The sequence below is a fragment of the Parasteatoda tepidariorum genome, chromosome 6, assembly GCF_043381705.1.
Source record: "Parasteatoda tepidariorum isolate YZ-2023 chromosome 6, CAS_Ptep_4.0, whole genome shotgun sequence".
Lineage (NCBI taxonomy): Eukaryota > Metazoa > Arthropoda > Arachnida > Araneae > Theridiidae > Parasteatoda > Parasteatoda tepidariorum.
Genome location: NC_092209.1, coordinates 11,895,261 through 11,910,476, shown reverse-complemented (window position 1 = coordinate 11,910,476; position 15,216 = coordinate 11,895,261). Strand labels below are relative to the sequence as shown.

Below are 15,216 nucleotides of genomic sequence, written 5' to 3'. Positions count from 1 at the left end.
AACAATTTGAGTTGTTATTGTTTAAAAAGCAAAACTTTAATTAACGTGAAAATTGTATACATTTTCATAATTTTTTGATCAGGTAATAAAGTAATCAAGAAATACTTCTTTAAACGTGGTTTAAAATTTTATCGATTTCGTTAAATATTATTTGTTTTCTTATAAATATGACAAATAACGTCTTGCTGATAAGCGAAAAATTCAAATCATTGTTTAAAATTTTTTCCTGAAAAACAACACAGCATCAATTTCATTTTGCATTCGCATATATTAACTATAATATATTTTGTATCAACATTTCTTTTTTTTTAATTTTATATTTTTATAGTGATAAATTTGCTGCGTTTGTAAGACTAAACATTTTTGCAAAATTGTAGAAAGTAATTTCCACTGATAGTAAAAATTAATGACTTTAGAGTTGACAATTATCACAATGAGCAAGCATGATTTCTGTAGATATCTATGAATATTGAGTTGCACAGTAATGTAAATTGCTTTCGAGGTTTTATATATAAATTCACATTTTAATGCAATGAATTTAGAGTTTTTCCTACTCACACGAAAGTAGTGAAAACATTTTGCGAATATTGGAAAGTATTTTTATAGAAGAATTGTTTATAAACACATCGTAAGTAATTTTTTCCTAAACTTTCAATTTTCATGTTTAAAACAGTGTTCATTTTCTCCAACATTTCAGCTTTTAACAAAATTTTTGTTTTCTAGAATTGATGCACTTAAGGAAAAAACAAATTAAGTTCTGTTGTTTCGAACGAAGCTTGAATAAGCTTATCTCGTCAGTCAGTGACCTTTTCATGAATTAAGTCAGGAAGCGTTAAGCGAATTAAGTATAAACTTAGAGAGAACGTTTAGCACAGAAATCTACCGAGAGATGGCAGCACCGTTCATCCGTGAGGCCATTTTCTCTATTCAGTCATAGATCTAATTCTAAAGGGAAGGAGATTTTATTGAACTCTAATAAAACGTATAGTTCATGGCTAAAAAATTACGTGAGTTTTAATTTTGTTCTAATTAGTGGTTGGCGAAACTTCTTTTATTCTTATTTAAAGGGCTGCTGTCTTTTTGTGCTTTTTGGAAAAATTTCTTCCTGTGGAAGATAAGTTTTTTGATTTAATGTACGATTTTTATGAAACTTGATTAAAAAATATTTTCCAGACCACTACGTGAAAGTCACTCATAAAATAATACGAAACATCTCTTTGTTCCAGCTTTTCCGTAGTAAACTATTAAAATATCGACAAAATTATCGAAAATTCTAAAAGCTTTAGTTTTTAATTGTCATCCACTTTATCAAAATGTTTCCGAAAAGCGCTGCAGTAGGCAGCTCAGAATAATTAACATATAAATATAACATATATATTTTCAATAATAATTAACGTAAATAATTACTTACAAAGAAATTTTTTTTGAAGAATGCTCAAACTCTGTGGTTATTAGAGCCTTGTGCAGTGATAATAATATTTGCGATTTGACGTTTATAATCGGTTTAAATTATTTATATGTAATGGTTATTATATTTTTTAATTCTAACTTATTAAAACATTAACACATTGTCTTTACTAACACTAGAAGAAATATTTTCTAAAAGTGAGCAAAATCTTTTGTATTTGAAGAGAATGATTTTAACAGGGATGCCAGAGGCGACTAAATATGTTAAAAGTGATAAAAAAACTCAAATCACTTTTATTTATTTAATATCTTTTTAATTATTCAATCGTAACTACCACTATAACTTACATTTCAAATTGCTCATATTAAAAAAAAAAAAAAAAAAAAAAAAAAAAAAAAAAAAAAAAACACGCACACACAATAGCTGTCAGTCGCAATAGTAATCTAAAAATTATGCTACGAAAAGGTGCTAGTTTTGTTGCTGTTTCTCATCCCCACTGGTCTTGCGGAGCTAGACCAGGTCCATGAGTCCATGGAATAAAGGGTTAGGGGACAGCTTCTGTTGGTTGAAAAACCTCGAGCACCCGAGGCTGGAAGTCTAACTTGGCTCCGTTCACCTACTAGCTTTAGCTGGGCATAGGGTGGCCCTACCAGGAGATAAACTCCCGACGTACATCGCCCATCCCGTCCAGTTACCCCCCCCCCACACCGCCACGTTGAGGCAGCTAGTAGGACTTGGGGAGGGGTGCTAGTTTTAATCTCCTTTAGCAAAATTTTGAAATTTATTAGTCACCCGTGACAACCATAGGTTTACGCACCACTTAATCTATACATATTCCTTTTTCCCCAGCTGTACATAATTGTTGCTATTGTTTCAAAACATTTTAAATGTAAAAGCAGGGATGCCAACTTCTTCACTTTCTGCAAAAGTTTTAATAAATTGGTAGCGAATTAAATAGTAAAACTTGTAGAATAAGGATAATTACGCGTACTCTTTAAAAGATACATTGAATGTTTGATATGCAGTGGTGGAAGAATGACTTAAATTGAAAAAAAAATATTGTTTTATTTTCGTTACAACTAGAAAATATTTTTTTACAAAGCGGCGCAAGTTGGTTTTTCTGCGTAAGTTAAAGGTTCAAATAATAAAATTTGGGGGTAGAAGAAAAGCCTTTAAAGGATATTTAAATCTTTTATTTTTTTTTCAAATATTGAAATTTTAATATATTTACAATTAAAAATGTTGGCACAATGTTTAACGATTCATGGTTGACTTACTTAACCACTTAACGGTCTCCTTTTCCTACCATATTGTGACAAAAAATAATCCAATTTTTAAAAACAATTTTATTCAATTCGATCATATGAATTTAAATCAGTCATCAAAACTGTTCTAAGCATTTCATTTATTAATTTTGCATAACTTTTAATTGTAGGAATTTTAATTTAAAATTGGCTTTTTTCTAAGGATGTTACAGAGCTGAAAAATATTTTGTAGAGGAAAAAAATGAAAAAAAATTTTTTTTTTCATTACTTGTTTAATTCTTTTTAAAATTCCGTTATGGTATGGTATATTTAAAAATATTGATATACCAAAATTGCATTCCAGTATGAACGATTTATTGTTCCCAATCTATCTTCCCTTATTTATTTTATTTTACTATTTCTTTTCATGACAAAATTACAAAAAAATGTTATTAGCAATGAACAAATTCGTAGTACAATGAACATGTTAAAACAAACTTTCTCAAATTCCGAAATTATTCGCCTAAAGGAAAAGCGCTGAAGCTTGTCCTTGCAGTAGATTTTACAATCGAATCCCTTCTGGATAACTAAGAAGCAGCTTTTGCCGGATAAAATCACCAACCGAATTCTTTTCGAAGCGAGGAGGTAGCGCATTCGAATCCCGTTGTTGCCCAGGATATGATTTCGTGCTGTATTTCTCTGCAAATGTGCTACCTGGCCTTCTGCTTGACATAGGTTTATTCGTCCTAATAGAAGACACCAGCCAGTAAATATATGTTGTTTCAATAAACAATGATGGATTACTAGAGACATCGATTAGAAACTCTGTGAAATGAAAAATGCGATTAAGCCGGACAAATCAGTGTTTCGGTGTAAGAAAAAGCTCTGTTCGGGAGGTGTTTGGACAAACAAGTCCCCTTTCGCAACGGCTCCTACAACTGAAAGCCTCTACACGGTTTCTCATAGGTAGTCCGATTAGACCACTATGAAGGTAACTTGGACTAGGATAAGAATTTGACCGAAGTACCTGCCCGCGAATGCGGGCACTTCACTTCTTCATCTGATTTCTGGCGCAGGGCAACTGAGACTAGTGCAGACCTGCCAACTTTTAATCCCTTCCATTATCATTTTTCCCAGTGGTATTAAAATGGAATTAAAACTTCAATTTTAAGCAAACAAATGCGTTGTATTTGAAAAAAATTAAGTTGACAACCATAATAGTAACGCATATTAATATATGTGCTTAATTTTTGCAAGAATAGTGGTGATCAAAATCATTTAAAAATTAAATTTATAAAATAAAAAATAGTATATATTTATTACCACTTTAAATATGGAAATAAAATCTCGCGCAAAATGCGGGGGGAGAGTTGGCAGGTATGCTAGTGGCTTTAGGTTCAAGGGGGGGGGATGTATTGGAAATTTACTAACATAAGGCTAGTTATCTGTAGTGAAATTAACTGGGAAGGTCCCTTGAGTCAATAGCGTGTAATAGCAATGGATAGTAAAAAATATGTACAAGATTATTCACAAAAGTAGTAGTATTGAAAATAGAAAAAATATCATATATATATTTAGTATCATAATTTATATAACTTGGTGTTTGTATTATTTTGAGAGATCCTCTGTTATAACGATGACCCGGTCGTCTCGGTGTTCGACCGCTCGTGCCAGGTTGTTCATCGACTATGAAGGTAAATCTGGTAAAAATAAGAAAGTGGTAGCAAATATATGTCTAAAACTTTGTGTAATTTACGAATATGATTGGTTTGTCTTATTTACTTGTCAAACACTACAGATTCAATTCTCAAATATTAGATGATAAATTTCTGGTTGGTTGGTTGGTGTCGTATCTTCTATTGAATCATATCTCATAGTGTGCATGAATAGTTTTTGTTATCTCTATGGCATTAAATGAATACAAATCCTCTTCTGTAGGGTAGTTTAGGAGGTGAAGGCCTGCAGCAACTGCAGGGCAGTTAAAAACATGATATGGTGTGAGTTCCACATTAAGACAGTTGCCACAGTTTTGATATTTTCTCGTTCCACCTGTAGAAATTTTCAGGTTTTTATGATGTTTTGTTCTTAGTCTGATGAGAGTGGTGGCTGTCTTCCTGTCGATGTCAAGATTAGTTATTTGATTGCGGGCTTTGATTTTTAAAGGGGTAAATAGTCTTGACTTTGCAAAAGCATTTGCATCTGCCAACGTGGTTGGGATAGTATTATGATTGAGATCTCTGGCATTTTCAGCCAAGGAATCAGCTATTTCATTGAGCTCAAGGTTTACATGGGCGGGAATCCACTTCAAGAAGCTTTTTTTCTGGATACGTTGAAATTGCCCAAGTTGTTCTACGATATTCAGGATTAGGCTTGAGGTACCTTTGCTGAGGGCCTGTAATGATGATAAATTTCTCTCAAGTACTTTTAAAATAGAAAATGGGTTCATCCGCACAATTAGTTCACTTTTTAAATAGTCTGCGCAGTCTAATTATAAAATACTGTGTGGAGGCTTTCTGATGTAGGAGCTGATGGTTCTATTAATTTGTTAACTGACTTTTTTTTAAAAACTTAAAGGCATAAAATTCCCCATCATCTAAGAATGAACGATGTTGAAAAATTAAAGTGAATTTTAAGCATGGAAATAATAATGTTTTTTTTTAATTATTTGAACTTGTTCAGTAACTTCTGTTTATCTTTTTTCAGCCAATCAATTATGAAGGTTTTCTACGTTTTACTTGTTCTCAGCTTGATTGCAGTCACTTTCGCTGCTGAAAATTGTACACTGGTTAGAGAGAAGGCCGAAAATTCTAGTAAGCACTTTTTTTTCTTAAAACATACTTCACTCTAATGAATGCTCTTTTTAAGGGCAATTTTAAAAGCTGAAATGTGAGTCCTCTAATTCCGCGTTTCTCAAACGACGTTCTGAGGAACAAAACTGTTCCATGGAAAAGTTAAAGAGGTTCCGTGAGTTAGTACTTTTTAAAACCAGTGACGAAACCTCCAATAATTTCCTAATCTATATTTTATTATTTATGTAATTTTTCGGTTGTCTTGATGAAGTTATTTTAAGTAAAATGCCAATGAAATAGAAATGACATTTTTTGAAAAGGAAATTTATTTCCATTAACAATATATTGAGCAAACTATGGAAAGAATAAGAATTTATAAAATATTGCCTTTGTATATGTTATCGCACTTTCCAAATTTTCAAATCAAAATAAACTAAATAAGTAAAATCAAAATACTGTCCCGTAAATAAAAATAAAAAGGCAAATTTTATACTATTTGCATTTTGGTTAACATTTTGGGTTTCACTTCGTTTTTTTGAATTTTTTCTGTATTTTGTTTTTTGCATTTCAATAAAAAATTAAAAAAAATATAAAAAAATTTTGATCTCTTTATGACGATTACTGGTTACCCATTGGTCAAATGCTTTTTTTCTGATTCGACTCCGATAAACGCCACAACATTTCAAATCATGAGTTGCAAAACTGTCTCAATTGATGTCTGTCGTCGGATTGGTTTTCAAATCCTGGCTATATTCGTGTTTCAAGACATTACCTTCCTTCCTCAGTATTCATATTTATAATAAAATCACTGTCAAAACAGTAACTATCAGTTAATAATAAAAGAATATAAAAATACTGTAAATTATTATTATGTAAATACATTAAGAAAGTAAAAAAGAATTCTGAAAAAGCAATTATCAAACAGCAGCGGTCGCCATAGCAACTCATNATCATATACAAAGCCTTAAATTTTTTCTAACAATGCTTGTGAAAACACGAGTTTATTAATCAAAATATGGCTTTGACTATTTGTAAAAAAAAAAAAAAAAAAAAAAAAAAAAATGTGAGCACCGGGGGCAACCATTTGAGATCTAAGGACATTAAAACTTAAAATACTTAATCTTTAACTTAAATCTTTAACAGATAAATATTTATCTTAAGCAAACTTTATTCAGAATAAACTATAATTTTCAAACAGATTTAATAAAAATTTTTTGAAATTTAAATATATTTTTTAAATTTTAAGGAAAAACTTAAGGATACTTTGTAAAAAATTGCAATTTTTTTTACTACAGTAGAATTTGGCCCTTCCACACATTATAAGCAACTCTTTTCAAGTGTATATAATCGAAGAGTTAAAATCTGGCATCGCCTCCTGTAATTGAAAGCTTCGACACTGTTTTTTAAAATTAGTACTATCAGAACAACGTGCAAGTAAACCTGGTTCGATCCTCGATTCCGCGAAGACCCACCCAGTACTAGCGATATACGTGGTCACAAAATCTGTGGAATCGAATGTCTTGTGGTAGGTCACTGAGCAGTACCTTGGATACAGGGACCAGGAGAAAATTTCCTTCCCTTTCAGATCTATGACTAAATTGAGGAAGTGGCCTCACTGATTGTCATGGCATGTTATTTTATCGTCCTTAGGGATATTTCCCAGACTGTTGACTATAACCAGACTGTTGACTGTTGACATCGTGCAGCTCTAGTGCGCAGTAAATGAAATACCCATCTACCTAAATTAGACAATGAAGCACTCTATTTTTGATTAAAACGCATGCCTTGACGTTGTATGTGAGAGTTTATTTGATTACTGATTTTTCTTTAAACAAAAATTTAGATGGCGGATTCAAGCCTGATTGTTTGGAAAACGGTGACTATGCTCCTGTTCAATGCAACGGTAGTGTGTGCTGGTGCGTTAACAAGGAAGGCAACTTGCAAACCTTTCCCCAAAACGGAAAACCAGATTGCAAGAGGGAATAGAACATTGAATCACAAGAACAATGTTTGAAATTTAAATTGTCGTAAGAAGCGTAATTAACTTTTTTATGATTTAAGTGATTCATTCATTGTATTTTCCATTTCTAAATGTAATTATTTACATACATTAATAGCATTGCATTGAGACAATTCCTTTGTTAAAAATTTTTGTAGTATATAAAGTGATAATAAAAACTGTGTAGCGGTTCAAAGAATTACCTTGTTGTTTTTTTGTGAGCAACCATAGATGACAAAAAATCTACCAAATCACAACAAACAGTATCCTAATTCAAACAATTATATATTCGCGAGCAGGTCGTCAGGTTACCGAAGCTGGGGTGCCATCACCTCTGCAGAGGATCAAAATTGCGATGGCATGTCTTCGGATCATCATGTTTCCCAGACAGTCGCCAATAGCCTATTGTGCAGCTCTAGTGTGACGTAAATGAACTACTACAACAAACAATAATATGTGGAATATCTTACAATACAGCTATTGCTTTTGCAATCTTAAAACTTAATTATTTACATACATTATAAGCATTGCTTTGCGAGAATTTATTTGCTAAAAATTTGTTATAATATATAAGGAGAAAATATAAACTATGTAACGGACGGTTCTAAGAGTTGGTTGGTTTTTGTGGGCAACCATAGATGGCTAAAAATCAACCAAATCTCAACAAACAAGATCCAAATTCAAGCAATAATATTCTGAACACCTTACAATCAAGCCAGATTTGCCAACTTTCTAGGCTTTGATTATGTGATAAAATTCTTTTTGTGGTAAAAAGTTTCGCGTTTTACTGAATGTTTCTCTGTTTAAGAAAGTTCTTTTTTAGTTAATTTTCACCCCATTAAATGTGAATGATTTAAAAGTTAGCATAATTTTTTTCCTCAAATGTTGGCAAGATTAATCAAAATTTTGAAAGCTTTAATTTTCGACTGCCTACCATTCTAAAAAAATATTTAGTCAGGTGTAGCAAATCAGAAAAATTTGAATAAAATCGTAATTTTTGTTGATTGATCATATTAGTTTAAAACTCAAAGTTTTCTTAAAATTCCTTATTTTTATTTATTTATTTAAGCAATTTTCATCTCAATATAATTTTGACCAAACTAAAAGGTACACATCAGCGTTTCGAAGCATTAATAGGAAAATCGAAACACTAATTGCTTAGTCAAAAATGAAACATGAAGTAAGAAATATTGTAATATTTTTAAATGTATTGAAAAAAGAAAGTATTAAGAAACAAGCAAAAAGGATTTGTATTTTGTAAATTGAAAAAAAAAAGTTTGGGAGGTTTTGATCAAACCAAATGATAGTTTGGTTCGATTAGTCTTTAGTAAGCAATTAGATTAGTGGTTCCCAAAGTGGTCCCTACGCATGGGTGAAAGCCCTTATATAGCAAGACGGAAAAGAGAAAAACCTGGTACNTTCATTCATTGTATTTTCCATCTTTAAATGTAATTATTTATACACATTAATAGCATTGCATTGTGACAATTCCTTTGCTAATGTATATAAAAAGTATGTAAAAGTACTTTGTTGTAGTATATAAAAAGAAAATAAAAACTATGTAGCGGTTCAAAGAATTTGTTGATTTTTTGTGGGCAGCCATAGATCACAAAAAAATCAACCAAATCACAACAAACAGTATCCAAATTCAATCAATAATATATTCGCGAGCAGGTCGTCAGGCTATCGAAGCAGGGGGGCCATGCAATGTTTAATATAAAATAACAAAACTGTGATTCATTTTATTATTATGTCAATTAAAATAAATAGCATTGAATTAAATTGCAGCGATTTTTACGACCTGAGTAAAATATAAATATAGCTGAATGCGTAAAATACAGTATTTTTTTAAAGTACTGCTCGTTATGTAACATTTGTGAATGAACATTGGTAAAACTTATTTCCATTGAATTTGTCACTTGCAGCAACATTGGAGTGTATATCTTGTTTTGATGTTCTTACTAAAACTGTTATTGTTCAATTTAGTTCAATAAATTTAAGCTTTCAATTTCCATCAACACGCAAATAACTACATTATAGCAACAAAGTAAAAATGAAATAACAATAAAAGAAACTAAGATAATCCCTCACAAACGAAAATAAAAGGAAATCCACTGACACACGCCTTTGATTTACCAGTTCTAGATGGCGCCTGCTACTTAAGTTAATAACGATCGTAGTATGATGTGAATCAGACGGTCGAAAACAGGTTTATACAGGAATACAATAAACGCAGCTACATGCTCTAACTTGTCTACAATATAAACATAAATTATAAAAGAGTCGTACATCTAATCAGCAATTTTGTTTTATGTTATGCTGATACGAAGTATGCAAACAAATTTTGCCAGTCTTAGACAAAGAAAAGTTATGCATTGTTAATTGGAAGTTTTGGTATAGTTGCATTTTTTTTGTATAGTTGCATTATTGATGAGCAGATAGTGTACCCTTGTTACGTAAGTGTATTTCAGTGAATTGGATCTCTTTTGAAAAAATTACGTATTACATTTTTCAATGGTAATTAACGTAGATTATTCCCCTCACGTAAATAAAGGGATTACTTTCTTTAATTTAAAACTTAGGAAGAGATTATAATTTTTTTCAAATACAGATGTTAATTTGAAAGAAGTTAATTATAAAAAATTATCCTTTATTCAAAAATTGCATGAAATTTTATCCTTTCGTCAAATAATTAATTCAAAAGGGCTTTACTGCAGCATTCCATTGAAAAAGTTAATAATTATTAACAGTGGTTTGTTACAAGTAAAATATTTGATATACAAATTTTCATTTTATTTTGTTCCCTTTTTAACAGAATAAGTATGCCGAAGTATGATACAGTGTTGCTTATCACTTCATTACTTTACCAGTAAATAGTACTTGACCTACGGTGACGGTGACTTATGGTGACTTGACCTATGATTTACTTTGTAATAAAACTATGTCAAATGATTCAATGAAACTTTCTAAGCTTAAGAAACATTTAATAAAATCCAGAGGGAAAAAAAATAAAGATTTAAAGTTTTTTCACAAAACAAACACAAAGTCAAGGAAAAAGATTTGAAAAGACCATCCCTGCAACAGCTTATAGGGTCAACATCTAAACGAGATGACGATGGACAGAGCACTTCTTATAGCATTTCTTCATTGATTGCAAAGTCTGAAAAACCGCACATTGTTAGCGAAGAACTTATTTTACCAGCTGTAAATGAGGTTATACGCAACGTGTTGCAGAATCCAGTTTTTCCCAGATTATTAAATAAAAATTCAACTGCGCAATAATACAGTCCAAAGAAATATCGAGGAAATTGCTCGGTGTGTATAATTTTTCTTTTTGTGAATATTTAAAAACATCTTAATTTTTTTTTTAAACAGCTTGGAGAGTCAGCATTAACAGGAAACGAAGCTAATTTTCAGCTTATGTAAGATTTGTAAAAGAGGAAACATTTTGCCGAGAATTGTTGTTTGCTAAATGTTGGAAAATCGAAACAAAAGGTGAAACGTTATTTACTGAATTAAAAGAATTTTTCTATGAAAAAGCTATGCCCTTGACTAGGACTGGGCAAACAACCCAAACATCGATGTATCGAGACATATCGAATTAGCACATATATCAGAAAGCCGATACAGCAACTTTCGATGCATCAGAAATCTGACTTAAGCCGACGAGCATTTCAGACTGAAGACGACGAGCGCGAAACGATGTATCGATATAAGACGCCCAAGGATCTTCTTGCAACTAATACCGACTCGCGCTGTGGAAGACGATGTTCGTTTCGTTATATTGAAATAGCCTTGATTGATGAGTGGTAGAATCAGAACCATAGTTTTGAGAATATATATCGTGATCTCGCGTGTTCGTTTTCGAGCCTCATAGTTTGTCTTTGTCGCGTCTTGATATCGTTTCTTGTAGATTATTTTTAGAGCGACTGACTTTGTGATCGCCGGCGTTACCTTGTTCTGAACGTAATCTATTATTGAAAAGAATATATAAAGAAAAGTTTATTAATTAATTAGGTAAATTTTTTTTCAGAACAAAACTTTTTTTTCATTTTTAAGTGTGAAAATTAATTTTGATATTATATGTTTAAGTAATTTTATACATTATTGAATTTATTACAATTGGAAATCTAATTTAAGGTGCCCATAAAGAATTAAATTACAAAGTAATTGAATTTGTTAGGCTATTTTTTACTTTATTTTAATTTATTAAAAACTCTTTGGATAAAACTTCTAATAATTTAATGGGTTTTTATTACTGATTTTAAATTTATAAATCTTTAGTTGTTTTTATAAACAAAATTATAACAAAACTTATTTTTCCTCTTTTGGATTTGGACATAAGTCAATCAACTTTGTTTATTCAAAAAAATTAGTAAGCTTTGCGACTTATTATTTTTTAAAAAATCATTTAGCACTTCATTTTATAAATGAGTATAATCGTGTTTTTTAATTTTCTTTCAATATTGTTAGTTAAATATATTATCGAATATCATAATTCTTTCGTTTTTATTTCTAAGAAACTAAACCTTACTTTGTTTTTTCGTTCAGAATTCGGTGATTATTCAATTTAACTTAATTATTTATGTGAAATAATAATGAAAAAAAAGTGTTGTTTCAAAAGAGTTTTTTTAAATTTATTTAGCACTTTGTTTTAAGCATACTAAANTTTTATTAAAGAGTATAATCGTGTTTTTTAATTTTCTTTCAATATTGTCAGTTAAATATATTATCGAATATCATAATTCTTTCGTTTTTATTTTTAAGAAACTAAACCTTACTTTGTTTTTTCGTTCAGAATTCGGTAATTATTCAATTTAACTTAATTATTTATGTGAAATAATAATAGAAAAAAAATAGTGTTGTTTCAAAAGCGTTTTTTTAAATTTATTTAGCACTTTGTTTTAAGCATACTAAAAAATTTTAACCAACTTATTTTTTAAATTTTCCTTCTATATTGTTAGGTAAATATATTGATAAATTTCAATTTTACTTATTTTTTTATTATTTATTTTTAAACTAAGAAATCTTTCGTTATTTGAGCGATCATTTTTAGAAAATAGAACATTAATAATTTTCTTAAGCAAAACATGTATATCTTCAAATTCATAAATTGATTTAAATCAATCTGAGTATGAAGTTTTGATAGAAATCCGACTTTCTGTGCCTTACAAGTAAATGAAATTCAAAAATGCTATATCGCGATGCGAAACTGACGATGCATCACGATATAAAATTTCTTATATCGCCCAGTCCTACCCTTGACTAATATCTCTATTGCTATTGACGGTGCTCTGGCAATGGTAGGAATAGAAACCGAGGCTTTCTCACATACTTGAAACAAGCTGTACGGAATTATCATTCATCAATATCATTTAGTTGAGAAAAATCTTAGTGAATGTTTGAGTGGATCACAAGATTATCATATAAGAGCAGTTAATAAAATCAAAACCCAAAAGTCACGTACATTAACCTTGTTTCGGAATTTTCCTTTCATTGTAACGTTTGTTTAATGAAATGTTTGTGCTAAAAACTTTTCATCCAAACCTTTCATCTAAAAAGAATTAAAAATAATTTTTTAAAGCTTTTTTAAAAACTCACTTTTTTAAAGTGTCACTTAGATAAAATGGTCATTTAGGTCCTTTATGACGTTTTAACTGACATCCTACTACCAATAGGATCAAATTGCATTGTTCATTAAAATTTCGTGACAAGGTGGATTTTAGCCGAGCATTCAAGACATTGCGAAAAGAAACCTTATAATTATCTAGATATAAAATTATTTTCATCGTGAGACTAGCCTTATTAAAGAATTTTTTCCCGCTTGAAAAACCAAAGTCAACATCTAATTAAGGTTTTTATTTAGAAGGTTGTTTTCCAAGGTTTCAGAGTAGCGTAATGTGCATAGAATAGATCAGATTGCCACAGATCTCGTTTTAAGGTTAGAAGGTTTACACGTAAATCGCACAACAAACCCTTTTAGGTTTACATTAGGAAATTTTTGCTGGGTTAAAAAAACCTTATTTTGTTATCTGGGAAAAGAAATGCCTTCAATGAGAGATTATTTGCTCCAACTTTGTTTGGAATATGACGAAGACTATAATCGTTTTCTACTTCGCACAGAAGTACGTCGGTTATCTATAAGTGCGAAATCGATTCTATGCTCTCTTTGATTCAGTGTCGGAATTCCTGGGAAGTAAAGACTATGATTTGAGACACATTTTAATTAACTCAAAAAAAGGACATAGACTATATGATTGATTTATTTGCAAAATTTAACGAAACTAATTTGAAACTAAGAGGTGACTAATTACATTGAATCAAAACTAAAAGCGTAATATATGTACTTGTTAATGCGTAATTTCTGTACAAACAAAACAACAAGTACAGTAATTTCAACAACAGTAAACAACAGTAATTTCTGTACAAAGAGAATGTTCTCGGTTTCCAAATCTTTCAAAGATGAAGACTTGCTGTCAACACTTAATGACTCTTCATGTAGACTTGAACCAAAGACTGGAAGGCATTCTTCGCTTGGATATTCCCGACTGGATGTTGACCCCCTTTACGCTTGGACAAATTCAGATCCCAAGGACAGATGAATCCATACAGGAGGAGCTTATTGAAATACCCACAAATAATGAACTTCAATGTTTGAACAAGGATACCATAAATTCTGGTTTATAAAAAACAGTTCCCAATTTTATCCTGCAATCCATGCATTATGAGTCTTTGTACAGAAGTTTTTGGCCGCTTACCTGTCTCCCTATTTGGTAGAACATGGATTCAGCGCCGCTATAAACCTCATCACTTAAAAAAAAAAACAACACTAGAAATTACTGATCATGTGGATTTGTGGTTGCTACTCATAAACATTGAGCCAGACATAAATACACTCATAAAATCTCACGTTCATCCAAGTCTTTGCTTTTTTTTTAAATAGAAGTTATAATTTCAATAAATACTTCAACTAAATATTTTTTTTAAATTTTTAATTTTTATGCTAGGTATTTATGTAGCTTTTCCACCAGGGGGTTCGTGGAAAAGTTTTGATTACAAAATGAGGTCCATGGGTCAAAAACGTTTTTTAACCACTGTTCTAGCAAATAAATACAGAAGCTATCGAAATCTGTAAACCGCAGTTGAGGGCGGCAATTAAAGGAAACACTTAAACCCGCTTGATTGCAGGAGAAGACAGAAGATGTGAAAGACGTTTATTTGAAACACCTTAATATTTCAACCGGAAATTAAACAGGTCTCGATGTTTATGTACGTATACTCGCTTTTTTTAACATAAGAAATTCCATAGATTTTGATACTTGAAACATTTTTGTTTTTCCTTCTGTTAAGAATTTCTTAGCTATTTAAATAATTTTAATATTTTTTTTGTCTCATTTTTTAATAAGACTTTTTAAAATAAAAAATTATGTTTCGCTGCGAATTAACATTTCATACGATTTAAGGACGGAAAATAAATAAAAGCAAAATTTATTTTTGAAATTAATAAATACTATTTTTAAGTTTTACAATCTTAAGAAGCAAAATAGTTTGCTACCTTTTTATATTTTATGCGACATTTAGTGACATAAAATAGGAAATGATTCCTTTGGATGACTCTCTTTTGATAATAAAAATAGTTTTGACGAATCATGAAAGAAAAGTGAAAGAGAAACTTTCATAATACAGTTGTTATTTTTATGAAATGCTAATAACATTATTTCATGACATCATCATATTGTCCTGCCTCCTCATTTTATTGAGTTATAGCATGATCAA

The 15,216-nt window shown here is 30.5% G+C and overlaps 1 long non-coding RNA gene across 1 annotated transcript; it reads left to right on the top strand.

Moving 5' to 3' along the window:
- Window positions 1–534: 534 nt before the first annotated feature.
- Window positions 535–7,639, top strand: LOC110282573 (uncharacterized). The gene is made up of 3 exons (XR_002376691.2): window positions 535–628; window positions 5,356–5,462; window positions 7,285–7,639. It is a non-coding gene; the product is annotated as an uncharacterized lncRNA (long non-coding RNA).
- Window positions 7,640–15,216: the final 7,577 nt, after the last annotated feature.